A 17,422-nucleotide genomic window follows, 5' to 3' on the forward strand; every position below is an offset into this window, starting at 1 on the left:
TGAGAGAGTGAATACCCTCACATTTTGTACATTATGTGAGATCCCATCAACTGCTCTCCCTTTTCCAACCAATTGCCCTCCCTCCTCCTTTCCCCCCTCTCTTCTTACTCTTGCAGGCTAAATTTGTGTGTTATCATTTGTATGAGTGTGTGTTTATATATTGGTTTCATATTGGTATTGAGTACATTGGATACGTTTTTTTCCATTCTTGAGATACTTTACTGAGAAGAATGTCTTTCAACTCCATCTCAGTAAACATAAAAAGATGTAAAGTCTCAATGTTTTCTTATGGCTACATAGTATTCCATGGTATACACATACCACAATTTGCTAATCCATTCATGGGTTGATGAGCATTTGGGTTGCTTCCACAACTTGGCAATTATGAATTGAGCTGCAATAAACGTTCTGCAAATGTCTTTGTGGTAAGATGATTTTTGTTCTTGCAGTAGATACCTAGTAATGGGATTGCAGGATCAAATGGAAGGTCAACTTTTAGTTCTTTGAAGATTCTCCATACTTCTTTCCATAAAGGTTGTATTAGTTTGCAATCCCACCAGCAGTGTAGAAGTTCCTTTTCTCCAGCATCTGCAGTTTGGGGACTTTGTGATGTGGGCTACTTTTACTGGAGTTAGGTGATATCTTAGAGTGCTTTTGATTTGCGTTTCTCTGATGATTAAAGGTGATGAGCATTTTTTCATGTATTTGTTGCCTATTCATCTGTCATCTTTAGATAGAAGTTTCTTTTTTTATTTTTTTCATTTTTTTTTTATTAAATCATAGCTGTGTACATTAATGTGATCATGGGGCAGCATATACTGGTTTCATAGATCATTTGACACATTTTCATCACACTGGTTAACATAGCCTAGATAGAAGTTTCTATTCAAGTCTCTTGTCCACACAGAATGGGGTTATTTGCTCTTTCGTTATTGATAACTAGAACAGTAGATTCTAGTAATCAGGCCTTTGTTGGATTCATAACATGCAAAAATCTTCTCCCATTCTGAAGGCTGTCTGCTTGCTTTGGTTGTGGTACCCTTAGCTGTGAAGAAGCTTTTTAGCTTGATCAAATCCCAGTTATTTATTTATTTTTGGTGTTGCTGCAATTGCCAGGGGGGTCTTCCTCACAAAATATTTTCCCAGGCCAATATTTTCAGGCATTTTCCCTCATTCTCTTCTAGAATTTGTATTGTTTGATGTCTTAAATTTAAATCTTTTATCCAGCGAGAATCAATTTTTGTCAGTGGTAAGAGGTGTGGGTCCAGTTTCAGTCTTCGACAAGTGGCTAACCAATTCTCCCAGCACCATTTGTTAAATAAGGATTCTTTTCCCCAGTTCATGTTTTTGTTAGGCTTATCAAAGATCAAATAAGGATATGTTGCTGGGTTTATCTCAAGATTCTCTATTCTATTCCATAGATCTATGCCTCTATTTTGTGCCAGTACTATGCTGTTTCGATCACTATATGTTTGTAGTATAACCTGAACTCTGGTAAGGTGATGCCTCCAGATTTTTTTTTTTTATTTCCAATAATTGTATTGGCTATTTGGGGGTTTTTCTGATTCCATATGAAACAAAGTGCTATTTTTTTTTGCTTTCTTTAAAGTATGACTTTGGTACTTTCATAGGGATTACATTAAACCTGGATTGCTATGGGTAGTATGGACAGTTTAACAATGTTGATTCTTTCCAACCATGAGCATATGTTCTTCCATTTGTTAACATCTTCTGCTATTTCATTTCTCAGAGTGGTTTAAAAATCCTATGACTTTTTTTATCAGGGTTTTATAGTTCTCTTTATAGAGGTCTTTAACATCCTTTGTTAGATATATTCCCCAGTATTTCATCTCCTTTACTGTAAAATGAATGAAGTCTTTGCTTATATTCTCAGCTTGACTGTCATTAGCATATACGAAGGCTACTGATTTTATATCCCAAGACACTGCTATATTCCTTGATCACTTCTAAGAGTTTTGTAGTTGAGTCCCTGGGTGTTTTCAAATATATGATCATGTCATCCACAAAGAGCAAGAGATCGACCTCCTCTGTCCTAATTTGAATACCTTTGATCTCCTTCTCTTGCCTGATTGCCATGGGTAGGATTTCCATGTTGAATAGCAGTGGTGACAACGGGCAGCCTTGCCTGCCTCCAGATCTGAGTGGAAATGCTTTCAATTTTACTCCATTCAATATGACATTGGCTATGGGTTTGCTGTAGATGACCTTTATCAGTTAAAGGAATGTCCCACCTAAGCCTATTTTCTTAAGTGCTATCATTACAAAAGGATGCTGGATAGTAACAAAAGCTTTTTTGGCATCAATTGAGAGAATCATATGGTCGTTGGTTTTGATTCTGGTTTTATGGTGGATTGTATCTATGGATTTATGTGTGCTGAACCAAACTTGTAACCCTGGGATAAAACCAACTTCTTAAATTTTAATGAATTGCAGTTAGAACCCAATTCTTGTTTTCATTCTAATCAGACTTTATGAATTCTATGACTTTTTTCTATTTTATTTCTCAGAGTTCTGCATCACATTATTATAAATCCCATGATTCTGCCTTAATAGAAAAGCCAGTTTAAGCACCTAATAAAACACACAGGTGAGTTTTAAGTTTAGATAGCAAATATAATTTTATGTATAGGTATTCAATGATTTGCATGGTTATATGCTAATATTGCATATTATTTGTATTATGCTAATGTTGCAAAAATATTCATATTTAAGATGTACATACAATAAATTTATTAAGTATGTTAATGTTAATACTCAAAATATCACTTTTTAACTTTATCTTATTTTACCTGGCAGTCCTGGTAAATTGGACACAATGAGCCTTTCCTGTCCAGATTTTGCCTCTTGGCCACCATATCTGGCCAAGAACTTTTTTAAAAAGTCATCCCTGAAAGTATAATTTTGAACTGTATTACTTTAAATAAATGAATTGTGGAGTGTGTGAATTACATATGAATAAAAATATTACTTCTAATCTAAAAAAAAATTTTTGGTGAACTTCAACATATCAAGTTTTTTCTTTCATGAATCACATTTTGTTGTCATGTCTGAAAATTCTTTGTATAATCCCAGGTTATAAATATTTTTCCTATGCTTTCTTTTAAGAGTTTTATATTTTACATTTATAATAGGGATAAGATACATTTTGAAATAATTTTCATGTAAGATGGGATGTTTTGGTCAAGTTCTTTTTGTTTGTTGGGTTTTTTTCTTCTGCATATTGATGTCAGACTGTTCCATCACTATTTGTTGAATAAAAGCATTTTTTATCCACTGGGGGGGAAAAAAACATCAACCAAATATTAATGGAGTCCTTTTTCCTTTTAAACATAATCAATGACATTTTTCTGAAGTATTGACAAAATTCTATAATATCTTCACAGCAAAAGTTGTAGGCAATATAATCGGATTGTTAAAAACTCAGAAAACATATAAAAAACAAATTGTTCCAATTGTTAGACTTGGTTATTCTTTTTCTGTTAACATAAATTTACTTCAGATTCTCTGTGCAAGCAACACTGAGTAATTTGTACGTGCTGAATTTTTTCATAAAGAAAAATATGCTATTAATAATGTTCCTAAGGAAAGAAACAGAGGTATGTCAGAGCATAGATAATGTGCACCTGCACAGGCTTGGTTGTGTTCGAGATGGTGTTAGGTGTATAACAATTATGTATCGCAGAGAAAATAATTTAAAATTTTGTGTGACCTATCAAGGGTTACTTAGGATAATTTTATTAAATAAAAATGATAGCCATGGTAATAAATTGACATGTGGAAAAATAACATGGGTGTTGTGTTTTATTTTGTTTTTCAGATACAATTTTTTTTTTTTTTTTGGCTATTAAAATGAACAAAATTTTCACTTATGTTACCATTTACAAATGCCTTTTTCTTCCAAGCCAGCATTGGAATCTCAGCAAACACTGTCCTTTTTCTCTTGTGCACCTTCACACTCTGTTGCGTACGCAGGCCTAAGCCCACCGACGTGACCATCTGTCACTTGGCCCTTGTCCACATAGCGATCCTCCTTATCGAGCTGATTGCGGTATCTCCAGAACTGTTTGAGGCATTGCAGTTTGGGGATGACTTCAAGTGTAAGGCTTACTTCTTCCTGAGCAGAGTGCTGAGAAACCTCTCCATCTGCACCACCTGCCTCCTCAGCATCCTTCAGGCCATCACGATCAGCCCCAGCACCTCCTGGTTGGCAAGGTTTAAAAATAAATTGACTCATATCATTTTTGACATTTTCTTTTTTTTATGGTTGCTCAGTTTGTCTTTCAATAGTAATGTGATTATCTATGCTGTGTCATCTTCCAATAGGACCCAGACCAATCTGATGGTTGTCACACAATACTGCTCCCTCTCCCCCATGAGCTACCTCACTAGGGTACTGTGTTTCACTCTGACGGTATCCAGAGATGTCCTCCTACTGGGAGTTATGCTTTTCTCAAGTGCATACATGATGATTCTCTTGTCCAGGCACCAGAGGCGATCTCAGCACCTTCACAGCACCAGACTCTCCCCAAGAGCCTCCCCAGAGAAAAGGGCCACCCAGACCATCCTGCTGCTGGTGAGCTTCTTTGTGGTCATTTACTGGGTGGACTTGGTTATCTCATTTTTTTCAGCCCTGTTATGGTCATATGACCCTGTTCCCTTGGGGAGCCAGAGGCTTGTGGTCAATCTCTATGTCACAGTGAGTCCTTTGGTGCTACTCAATTCCAACAAAAGAATAATCAATATTTTCCAAATAGTGTGGCAAAAAGTTCACCAATTGTTAAAAGATTAATTGTAAAAACAACTGTCTAAAAAGCAGGTTCTTTTGTTCTTGGTTAAATAATTTAAGTAGCACAGGTTCTGCCATCTGGTTTAATTAAGATGTGTGCCACCTTACTGAAATAGAACTCTCCTGGACATTGGAAGGATGCTTGTAATTTCATGATTACTTTTTGCTGTGTGCATGACAAGGATTTTTTGAATATGTCATAATTTTTAAATTTTTAAAATATAATATGCACAATCTACACAGGGAAAATCCTTCACAAAGTTCTTTCTTTTTTTGGTTTTGTATTGGTCCTTTTTTCATCTCCTCTATTAACTTCAACCACATTTTCAACATGCCACCAAGAATGCAGTGTTGACAGTAAGCCACAAACTCACTCTGACAAGCACTGTTGATTTTCTGCAGTTGCAACACTGAGCTGACACAAGGGAGCTGGGTATTTCCTTTCTTGGCCTCTCTTACCAAAGAGAAGAAAAATAATGTTTAAAAGATTTATCCACACCTCAAATTCATTTACCACGAATCTCCTAAAATTACTGCATTTACTTTCTGCTTGTTTTCTGGCAAATAAAAAATCAACTTAGTTCTTCCATTAGATTATTAAATGCAGATTTGTAAAGATCACAGTGATGACAGACTCGGCACATGTTTCATCATAATACACCTGCTCGTCAGATGAGACATTCCCACTAGAAAGGATTCACAGGTAACATGGATCATTTGCCACCTGGGCAAACACTTGTACATGGTTCCAGAGGGACTCCCTGGCAGATTGTGTTGGTTACTCATTAAACAGTTAAAATGTGTATAGACATCATTTATCTTATACCTTACTCACAGCAAAACGGACTCAAAATGCAGTAAATGCTATGGGCAAGATACCTGGAACATCTAAAACTGCAAACATATTTTCAGTAAACTTTTCTTTCTAAACATTTTTATTTTTTTTTAATTAAATCATAGCTGTGTACATTAGTATGATCATGGGGCACCATACACTTGGTTCATAGACCGTTTGACACATTTTCATCACACTAGTTAACATAGCCTTCCTGAAGTTGAGGTTTGTCACTTGAGCTGGGCTGCGAGCTGGGGCCTCCTCTTCAGAGGTTTCATTCCTGGAGATTCCAAGTGTCTCTGCAGCAGCATCTGTCACCCTATGACCTGCAGGTAATGGGACATCTTGGGAGTTGGGAAATGTGCCTGCTTCCCACTAGATTAGTTTTCTAATCTCTCCAGAGGGTCTTCAAAGGAATATCCCTTCCTGCAGACCTTGAGACAGTTTCAATCAAGAACAAAGTTATGGGAGAGAGCAGATGGTGGCGGAGTAACAGCTTCCTTGCATCTGGGCACCATAAGTCTGGGGAGATAGGACTCCAGGCATCTCTGGCTAGTGGGATCTGCCCATAATCATCCCTGTAAGGATGCAGGGAGTCAGCGAGAGACTTACGGACCCCAAGAGGAGGAATAAAACAGTGGAAAACCGGCAAGTGGTTGTGTGTGTTCAATTGGTTTAACCTGCCCGCAACTGACTCATTGAAACCTTAGTCCACAGGCACAAGAACTTAAAGAGCAAGAGGAAGTGAAAGGAAAATTAGGGCAAGGAAACAGATAAAAGAAATCACTCTGGGCGGCGCCTGTGGCTCAACGTGTAGGGCGCCGGTCCCATATGCCGGAAGTGGTGGGTTCAAGCCCAGCCCCGGCCAAAAAAAAAAAAAAAAAAAAGAAAGAAATCACTCATGAGAAAGAATCAGCAGAAAACTCCAGGCAACATGAAGAACCAGTCCAGAACAACCCTGCCAAGGGACCATGAGGTAGCTACTGTAGAGGATTCCACCTATAAAGAAATGTTAGGAATGACAGAAAGGGAATTTAGAATACACATGATGAAAACAATGAAAGAAATGATGGAAACAATGAAGGAAACTGCTAATAAAGTGGAAAATAACCAAAAGGAAATCCAAAAACATAATCAAATAAGAGATGAATGATATGAAGAATATAGAAAGGATATAACAGAGCTGAAGGAACTAAAACAGTCAATTAGGGAACTTAAAGATGCAATGGAAAGTATCAACAACAGGTTAGACCATGCAGAAGAAAGAATTTCAGAGGTAGAAGATAAAGTTCTTGAGATAACTCAGATAGTAAATGAGGAAGAAAAGAAGAGAGAGAAAGCAGAACGTTCACTGTCAGAATTATGGGCTTTATGAAGCGTTCCAATATACGAGTTATAGGAATCCCAGAAGGGGAAGAAGAATGCCCCAGAGGAATGGAAGCCATACTAGACAATATTGTAAATGAAAATTTTGCAAATATCACCAAAGATTCTGACACACCACTTTCAGAGGGATATCGGACCCCAGGTCGCCTCAACTCTAACCGAGCTTCTGCAAGACACATTGTGATGAACCTGTCCAAAGTCAAGACAAAAGAAAAGATTCTGCAAGCTGCCAGGTGTAAGCGCCAGTTGACCTACAGGGGCAAATCCATCAGAGTGACCGCAGACTTCTCTAATGAAACTTTCCAAGCAAGAAGACAATGGTCATCTAACTTTAATCTACTTAGAACAATTTCGAGCCCAGAATTCTGTACCCTGCTAAGCTAAGCTTAAAAATTGACAGAGAAATCAAATCATTTATGGATATACAAACATTGAGGAAATTCACCACAACAAGACCAGCTCTACAGAAAATACTTCAACCTGTTCTGCACACTGACCATCACAATGGATCAGCAGCAAAGTAAGAACTCAGAAATTAAAGGACAGAACCTAAACTCCACACTGATGCAAAAGATAAAACTAAGCAATGGACTCTCACAAAATAAGATGAATAGAATACTACCACACTTAATTATCTCAATGAATGTTAATGCCTTGAATTCCCCACTGAAGAGACATAGATTGGCTGACTGGATTAAAAAACACAAGCCATCCATTTGCTGTCTGCAAGAAACACACCTGGCTTCAAAAGACAAATTAAAGCTCTGAGTGAAGGGTTGGAAGACAATTTTTCAGTCAAATGGCATTCAGAAGAAAAAAGGAGTTGCAATCTTATTTTCAGATACATGTGGATTTAAAGCAACTAAAGTCAAAAAAGACAAAGAAGGTCACTTTATAGTGGTCAGGGGAAAAATACACCAAGATGATGTTTCAATTCTAAATATTTATGCACCCAATTTCAATGCTCCCAGATTCTTGAAACAGACCTTCCTTCCTTCCTTCCTTCCTTCTTTCCTTTCTTCCTTCCTTCCTTCCTTCCTTCCTTCCTTCCAATATGATAATCCAATAATACCATAACAACAGGGGACTTTAACGCTCCTCTTACAGAGCTGGACAGATCCTCTAAACAGAAATTAAACAAAGATATAAGAGATTTAAATGAGACCCTAGAATAACTGCGCTTGATAGATGCATATAGAACACTCCATCCAAAAGATAAAGAATACACGTTCTTCTCATTACCACATGGAACATTCTCCAAAATTGATCATGTCCTGGGACACAAAACAATTATCAACAGAATCAAAAGAATGGAAATTTTACCTTGTATCTTCTCAGACCATAAGGCACTAAGGGTGGAACTCAACTCTAACAAAAACACTCGACCCCACACAAAGGCATGGAAATTAAACAATCTTCTGTCAAATAATAGATGGGTGCAGGAAGAAATAAAACAGGAAATCACTAACTTCCTTGAGCATAACAACAAAGAAGACACAAGCTACCAAAACCTGTGGGATACTGCAAAAGCTGTTTGGAGAGGAAAATTTATCACTTTAGATGCCTACATTCGAAAAACAGAAAGAGAGCGCATCAACAAACTCACAAGCCATCTTATGGAGTTGGAAAAAGAAGAACAATCTAAGCCTAAACTCAGTAGAAGTAAAGAAATATCCAAAATCAAATCAGAGATCAATGAAATTGAAAACAAAAGAATCATTCAGGAAATTAATGACACATGAGTTGGTTTTTTGAAAAAATAAATAAAATAGATAAACCATTGGCCAGACTAATGAGAAATAGAAAAGTAAAATCTCTAGTAACCTCAATCAGAAATGATAAAGGGGAAATAACAACTGATCCCACAGAGATATAAGATATCATCTCTGAATACTACCAGAAACTCTATGCCCAGAAATTTGACAATGTGAAAGAAATGGATCAATATATGGAATCACATCCTCTCCCTAGACTTAGCCAGGAAGAAATAGAGCTCCTGAACAGACCAATTTCAAGCACTGAGATCAAAGAAACAAACAAAAAAAAACTTCCAACAAAAAAATGCCCTGGTCCAGATGGCTTCACACCAGAATTCTATCAAAGCTTCAAGGAAGAGCTTATTTCTGTACTGCAGAAATTATTCTAAAAAATTGAGGAAGAAGGAATCTTCCCCAACACATTCTACGAAGCAAACATCACCCTGATACCAAAACCAGGAAAAGACCCAAACAAAAAGGAGAATTTCAGACCAATCTCACTCATGAATATAGATGCAAAAATTCTCAACAAAATCCTAGCCAATAGATTACAACTTATCATCAAAAAAAATCATACGTCATAATCAAGTAGGTTTCACCCCAGGGATGCAAGGCTGGTTTAACATACGCAAGTCCATAAACATTATCCACCATATTAACAGAGACAAAAATAAAGATCATATGATCCTCTCAATAGATGCAGAAAAAGCATTTGATAAAATCCAGCATCCTTTTCTAATTAGAACGCTGAAGAGTATAGGCATAGATGGCACATTTCTAAAACTGATTGAAGCTATCTATGACAAACCCACAGCCAATATTTTACTGAATGGAGTAAAACTGAAAGCTTTTCCCCTTAGAACTGGAACCAGACAAGGTTGTCCTCTGTCACCTTTACTATTCAACATAGTGCTGGAAGTTCTAGCCAATACAATTAGGCAAGACAAGGAAATAAAGGGAATCCAAATGGGAGCAGAGGAGGTCAAACTCTCCATCTTTGCTGACGACATGATCTTATACTTAGGGAACCCCAAAGACTCAACCACAAGACTCCTAGAAGTCATCAAAAAATACAGTAATGTTTCCGGATATAAAATCAATGTCCACAAGTCAGTAGTCTTTGTATACACCAGTAACAGTCAAGATGAGAAGCTAATTAAGGACACAACTCCCTTCACCATAGTTTCAAAGAAAATGAAATACCTAGGAATATACCTAACGAAGGAGGTGAAGGACATCTATAAAGAAAATTATGAAATCCTCAGAAAGGAAATAGCAGAGGATATTAACAAATGGAATAACGTACCATGCTCATGGATGGGAAGAATCAATTTGTTAGAATCACATTGTTAAAATGTCTATACTTCCCAAGGCAATCTACCTATTCAATGCCATTCCTATCAAAATACCAACATCGTACTTTCAAGATTTGGAAAAAATGATTCTGCATTGTGTATGGAACCAGAAAAAAACCCGTATAGCTAAGGCAGTTCTTAGTGATAAAAATAAAGCTGGGGGCATCAGCATACCAGATTTTAGTTTATACTACAAAGCCATAGTGGTCAAGACAGCATGGTACTGGCACAAAAATAGAGACATAGACACTTGGAATCAAATTGAAAACCAAGAAATGAAACTAACATCTTACAACCACCTAATCTTCCGTAAACCAAACAAGAACATACCTTGGGGGAAGGACTCCCTATTCAATAAATGGTGTTGGGGCGGTGCCTGTGGCTGAGTGAGTAGGGCGCCGGCCCCATATGCCGAGGATGGCGGGTTCAAACCCAGCCCCAGCCAAACTGCAACAAAAAGAAAAAAAAATAAATAATCGGGCATTGTGGCGGGCGCCTGTATTCCCAGCTGCTCGGGAGGCTGAGGCAGGAGAATCGCGTAAGCCCAAGAGTTAGAGGTTGCTGTGAGCCGTGTGATGCCACGGCACTCTACCGAGGGCGGTACAGTGAGACTCTGTCTCTACAAAAAAAAAATAAATAAATAAATGGTGTTGGGAGAACTGGATGTCTACATGTAAAAGACTGAAACTGGACCCACACCTTTCCCCACTCACAAAAATTGATTCAAAATGGATAAAGGACTTAAATTTAAGGCATGAAACAATAAAAATTCTCAAAGAAAGCATAGGAAAAGCACTGGAAGATATTGGCCTGGGGAAAGACTTCATGAAGAAGACTCCATGGCAATTGCAACAACAACAAAAATAAACAAATGGGACTTCATTAAACTGAAAAGCTTCTGTACAGCCAAGGAAACAACAACCAAAGCAAAGAGACAACCTACACAATGGGAAAGGATATTTGCATATTTTCAATCAGACAAAAGCTTGATAACTAGGCTCTATAGAGAACTCAAATTAATCCACATGAAAAAAGCCTACAATCTCATGTATCGATGGGCAAGCGACTTGAATAGAACCTTCTCTAAAGATGACAGACGAATGGCTAACAAACACATGAAAAAATGTTCATCATCTCTATATATTAGAGAAATGCAGATCAAAACAACCCTGAGATATCATCTAACCCCAGTGAGAATGGCCCACATCACAAAATCTCAAAACTGCAGATGCTGGCGTGGATGTGGAGAGAAGGGAACACTTTTACTCTGCTGGTGGGACTGCAAAGTAGTAAACCTTTCTGGAAGGAAGTATGGAGAAACCTCAAAGCACTCAACCTAGACCTCCCATTTGATCCTGCAATCCCATTACTGGGCATCTACCCAGAAGGAAAAATCCTTTTATCATAAGCACACTTGTAGTAGACTGTATATTGCAGCTCAATTTGCAATCGCCAAAATGTGGAAACAGCCTAAATGCCCACCAACCCAGGAATGGATTAACAAGCTGTGGTATATATATACCATGGAATACTATTCAGCTATTTAAAAAGATGGAGACTTTACATCCTTTGTATTAACCTGGATGGAAGTGGAAGACATTATTCTTAGTAAAGCATCACAAGAATGGAGAAGTATGAATCCTATGTACTCAATTTTGGTATGAGGACAATTAATGACAATTAAGGTTATAGTGGGGAGGAAAAGCAGAGAGAGGGAAAGAGGGAGGGGGTGGGGCCTTGGTGCATGCCACACCTTCTGGGGGCAAGATATGATTGCAAGAGGGACTTTACCTAACAATTGCAATCAGTGTAACCTGGCTTATTGTACCCTCAATGAATCCCCAGCGATAAAAATAAATAAATAAATAAAAATAAATAAAAAAAAAGAAAAGCTGAAAATATTAAGTGCTGGAAGGCCACAAAACTTACCACACATGTGTAGACACCCAGTGAAGATCTGGCATTTCACAGCACTGCACAATCTGCACCCTCCCCCAGGGGCAGGCCTGAGACCCACAGGCCTGTCTCTGCCATGGAGACATGAAGATTTCACCTTCATCTCTCATCAATGTGGTCTCTGATCTAGGGACAACTGTTTTGTCTCTATTACTCACACAACAACACTTTATACATTCTTCCTACAGCCAAGAAGGCTGTGACAAGCAGCTTTTTCCCCTGTCTGTCACAATAATAAACTAATATTAACCCCCTAGAAGAATGAATTAAATTGTCATTCTCTCTACAACATGTATGCTGATAGTTCTCTGACCTAATCAATGGAGAAGATCAATTCAGATTAACAAAACTATATTTATCCCATTTTTCTTTTTCTTTTTCTTTTTTGATACAGAACCTCGAGCTGTTGCCCTGGGTAGAGAGCCGTGGCATCACAGCTCACAGCAACCTCCAACTGCTGGGCTCAAGCGAGTCTACTGTCTCAGCCTCCCAAGTAGCTGGGACCACAGGCGCCTGCCACAACGCCCAGCTATTCTTTGGTTGCAGCCGTCATTGTTGTTTGGCAGGCCCAGGCTGGATTTGAACCTGCCAGCTTAGGTGTATGTGGCTGGCACCTTAGCCGCTTGAGCCACAGGCACCGAGCCTTTATCCCATTTTTCTCACCATGACTATGGTGAGGAATATGGAAAGAAGGATTATTAGCAGGATCCTTAGCATGGCAATAATAAATGTTATAAAGTGGTGTCATACTAAGTAGAGTATGACAATGATAATTAAAAGGAAAGCCATTTGAGCCCCCCCCAAAAAGGTGACCAGAGAATGATAGCCAAGGAAGGAGTTTAAAATCACACTAGTCATAGGGCAGTGCTTGTGGCTCAGTGAGTAGGGCACCGGTCCCATACACCAGAGGTGGCTGGTTCAAACCCAGCCCCGGCCAAGAACTGCAAAAAAAAAAAAAAAAAAAAAAAAAATCACGCTAGTTAAATCCACCAGAAGTTCTCTGTCCATGATGTACTTTCACCCTTTTAAAAATATCTTGAAGGTTAGTTGTATTTTTCTGACTGGTTAACAAAGAAAGAAACAATCTTTTTTTTTTTTTCTAGTATGACTCACGTGTCACATTGAATGAGAGTTAAGGGATCAAGTGCTTGTCTGTGTTATAAAACAATCCCCACCATAGAATTTAATTTTTCTTGTAGGATAGTATTTTGGAGGGATGGTTCCATGGATAATTGGCTTATTTTCTTTTTAATTCAGGGAACTTTATTGATTGGTTTATTTTTAAGAACAGTCTTTGTGTTAAAAGACTAAATTAAGTAACCCAGTTGTGTCTGTAATAACCTCCAATATTACTGTAATTATTGTAAGAATGATAAAGGCACCACACTTGGTTCAAGGGTATGAGGAATAAACAGCCAAAGGCATAGTATGATTGATAAGGATATGGTTGGAAATTATGTATGTCAGAATACAAGTTCCTATCTATTTTGTATAATCATTTAAGCAACAGCAAAAGTAAGTTTGAGTTTTGAGATTGAGGCAAATATCTATGGATATATCATAATAAAGTTTTCATTTGTTGTTGTTGTTGAGACAGAGTTTCACTATGTCACCCTTCATAGAGTGCCATGGTATCACAGCTCATGGCAATCTCAAACCCTTGGGCTTAAGCGATTCTCTTGCCTCAGCCTCCCAAGTAGCTGGGACTACAGGTGCCCATCACAACATCCAGCTATTTTTTGTTGCAGGTGTAGTTGCTTTTAGCTGGCTCAGGCTGGGTTCGAACCCGCCACCCTTGGTGTATGTGGCTGGCACCATAACCTCTGTGCTATGGGCACTTAGCCAGTCTTTCATTTTTTTGAGAGTCTCTTCATATTCTGTTTCTTCACAGGTAGACACTAACGTCATTCCAGCCAACAGAGGTATGTATGGTATATTTAGAAATAGTGGAGTGGTTATATGTCCAATTGAAGAAGGAAATAGAGGTCCATTCTACCTCATAGGCCTGAGAAGTCTTCAGTTTTTGACATTCCCAGTGGTTGTAATTGAAATTGTTGAAATTGTTTTTAACTGGAGAGTTTGAAGTTGGAGGCTATTTATAGGTGATGAATGCAAACTTTTAATGGCTTAATTGAGACAAGAGGGAGGCAGTGAGCATGGGGAGGAGAGGATTAAATAAGACATTTCACATTGTCTTTTTTTTTTTTCACTACTTTATAACATTTATACAAAACCAAACTGAAGCCCAATCTGTTTTTCTCTAACAAAATCCCTATTCTACCACTACTCTGGCTTTTAAACCCATCTGATTTCAGTCACAAACTTCTGACTAAACACCCTAGTCTTGAATTAAAATGAATAAAAAGAATATCAATTCTATCCAAAGTTAGGGAGAATGATAGAACAGCCTTGCCAATAAATAATCTAACAGAGAAATAAAATAACAGAAAAAAAAGAATAACCTCATACCATATAGTTCACCCTCTGAATGGAAAGATCATATCACAACAGTTCCTTATTTGATTAACCACCTGGGACTTAAATTGTTATCTCTAAGAGTTTCTTTTCACAGGGTTGAAGTGCCATAAGTAGACAGCAGAGGTGTGAGCTCCCTTCCAGCTCTCACCAGTCCCACATTCCAAGAGTAGGATAAGCCAGCCTCACAGAAGACAAAAAAAAAAAAAGGTGGGGAGAGTGTTGCTGTCCACTGGCCTAGTCAGAGACACAGAGGTAGACACTGCAGACGAATTGAATGATTTATTAAGAGATGGCTGGTGCTCGCTCAGGCACAGCAGCAAATGGCCGTTCTTATTCACCTTATACACCCAAAATCATCAGATAGAAATAATCTAAGAACAAGGAAGACAAAAGGTAAAGATGCCTTATCAGAGTTAATCCAATAAAGTACGTACACACCTTTCTAAACCAAGAATATCTTGTTTAGAGATAAACAACAATGGAGATGAACCACAAAGGGCGGGGTTGTCTGTTATGTATGCCTACTTCTCTATAAGATTAACTGAAAGTTTTTGTGTAAATAGAGATAGGGGATTAAGTGCAACGGTCCTTTGCCCGAGGCAGATGCTCTGTCTCCAGCTACGACCTGGCGAGAGCCCTCCAGGATATTCTTTCCTTTAAGGCGTGATTGCCTGCATGTTTTCAGCAAAGCTGCTTATGTGAGCTGGGGGAGAATATCCCCCAAAACTCACACCTAGCCCAATACTGGAAATGTCCCTTCTCAGGGTCTCATAACTTCAAGGAGCACAAATGAGACTGATTCACCTACAAGGGTGCAGTGGACTGTGCTCCTTCAGGAGAGGAAAGACAGATGTATTGATGTCACAGTCATTTTCCTGCTTTTAGTCTGCCACAAAATTATTTTTTTTACCCTTTATAACTCCGATAAAAAGCCTAAGCAACTTGTCCTCTGGGCCAAGACTTCTTTCTTCCTTTTGTCTTAAGCATTTACCACCATTTGGGAAGTAAAATAAACTTTATTTTCTTTAAAAATTATTCTAATCTTTGTGTTGAGAATTCTTTCTCATCCCACACTGTGAATTTCTACCCTAACACCCTGCACATCCTTGAGACAGACTAGAGTCCTGCCATCACCTCTGGTGTCAGTGAAGCTAGAATGATCCCACCCATCCTGGTGTGGATAGGAAATATAGGAGATGGAGCCTCAGTTTCCACCTCAAAAAACCAAACTGTTGTAAGTGGGTGATCTCAAAAGTTCCACATAGTCACCAGTGTCTGTTGGCCTTCATTCTCCATTGTGACCCACTGTGCTCTGGGGCTCTGGAAAAATGCTTTTCACTCTTTGGAGATCCTTCAGAGATGAGAGATGATTAGTGGGATGGGCAGTTGAGTGTATAGAGCAGAATGCAATACTCTGGACACTGAGTCTGAGGGTTAGGAAAAAATGACCAAGCCCTGTTTCCTCTTTGAAGTTCTCATTTGGAGGTGGGAAGAGTCCAGAGTATTGGATTGCCCTGGCCAAAGTGAGGATGCCTCATGAGAGGACTGCACACACGACATGGAGGCAGAGAAGAAACAAAGGAGGTTTTTTAGCTCTCTCCCACCATTTTTGGTGCTCAAAAACTCTGTTCTCTTGGCTTGCTGAGGCCCTGGGAATCACTCTCTGGAGGACCCCTAACGCAGTTGTCTGTTTTATTCTGTGATGTCCCAGACTATAGCTGCAGTGTTAGTTCTGGCCATGAGAAGCAAAAGCTACCTGTTTCTTTAATACTTACTGGGTTTGGCTGGAGCGGCTGGAGCTGGGGTAGGATCATGATCAGGTCATTCTGGCTGTTCCCTGCCCTTAGAAACAACTTTTAGAAGCAGGAAAGGGGCTTTGAGATTCCCCCAGTAGGCTGGGAGTGATGGCTCATGCCTGTAATCCTAGCACTCTGGGAGGCTGAAGTGGCTGGATTGCCTGAGTTCAGGAGTTGGAGACCAGCCTCATCAAGAGAGAGACTTAAAATAGAAAAACTAGCCAAGTGTCTTGGTGGGCACTTGTAGTCCCAGCTACTCAGGAGGCTTAGGCAGGAGGATGGTGGGAGCCCAAGATATAAAGGTTGCTATGAGCTATGATGATGCCATGTTACAAAACCCTGGGCGACAGAGTTAGACTCTGTCTCAAAAAAAAAAAAAAAAATACAATGTGAACTGCCTTATTTAATCCTCTCCTCTCCATGGTCACAGCCTCCCTCTTGTCTCAATTAAGCCATTAAAAGTTTGCATTCATCTCTGATAAATAGCCTCCAACTTCAAACTCTCCAGTTAAAAACAATTTCTCACCACATTAAGAAATTCAAAACTTCTGAACAGAACCCATAATATACTCTGTGAAAAGTCATAAGGTAGGGAGCCTGGTGATGAAGCTGTAGGCTTAACACAGGAAAAGAAAAGGGCTGTGATGCGTGCATAGCTGGCACTGAAACTAAAGAGACACTGAGGAACTAGAGTCAATTAGGAAATGTGGGGAACAGAATTCCTCTTTCTAAATTCAAAGACATAGTTGTGTGGCGTGGGTACACTCCACTTTCAGAATTAACACCACTTCTTCATTCTTGATATTTTCAACCTTCCACATGGAGCCACAAATGCACTCCCACAGGAATATTCCTGCTAATTATGGAACATCTATTACACACCTATTACTGGCCTGTGATCACATCACATAAATGTCAAAACAATCCTGTGACTTATAAAATCTCCCCAATTACTCAATTTTCTAGGAAAAAAATTGGCCCATTATTGTCCCTAACCTCAACTATGTCTACTATAACAAGGGAAAGGAAAAGTGACTAAAGAAAAAAGATGG

At 38.7% G+C, this 17,422-nt stretch overlaps 1 protein-coding gene and 1 pseudogene across 1 annotated transcript in view; both read left to right on the plus strand.

The window, feature by feature from the left end:
- The window catches only part of LOC128573137 (zinc finger protein 501-like), a 501,109-nt gene that overhangs the window by 310,368 nt on the left and 173,319 nt on the right, over positions 1 to 17,422 (plus strand). The gene's annotated exons all lie outside the window — the stretch shown is intronic.
- The window catches only part of LOC128573138 (zinc finger protein 287-like), a 29,288-nt pseudogene continuing 15,755 nt past the window's right edge, over positions 3,890 to 17,422 (plus strand).

The sequence above is a fragment of the Nycticebus coucang genome, chromosome 20, assembly GCF_027406575.1.
Source record: "Nycticebus coucang isolate mNycCou1 chromosome 20, mNycCou1.pri, whole genome shotgun sequence".
In the NCBI taxonomy this organism is placed as follows: Eukaryota; Metazoa; Chordata; class Mammalia; order Primates; family Lorisidae; genus Nycticebus; species Nycticebus coucang.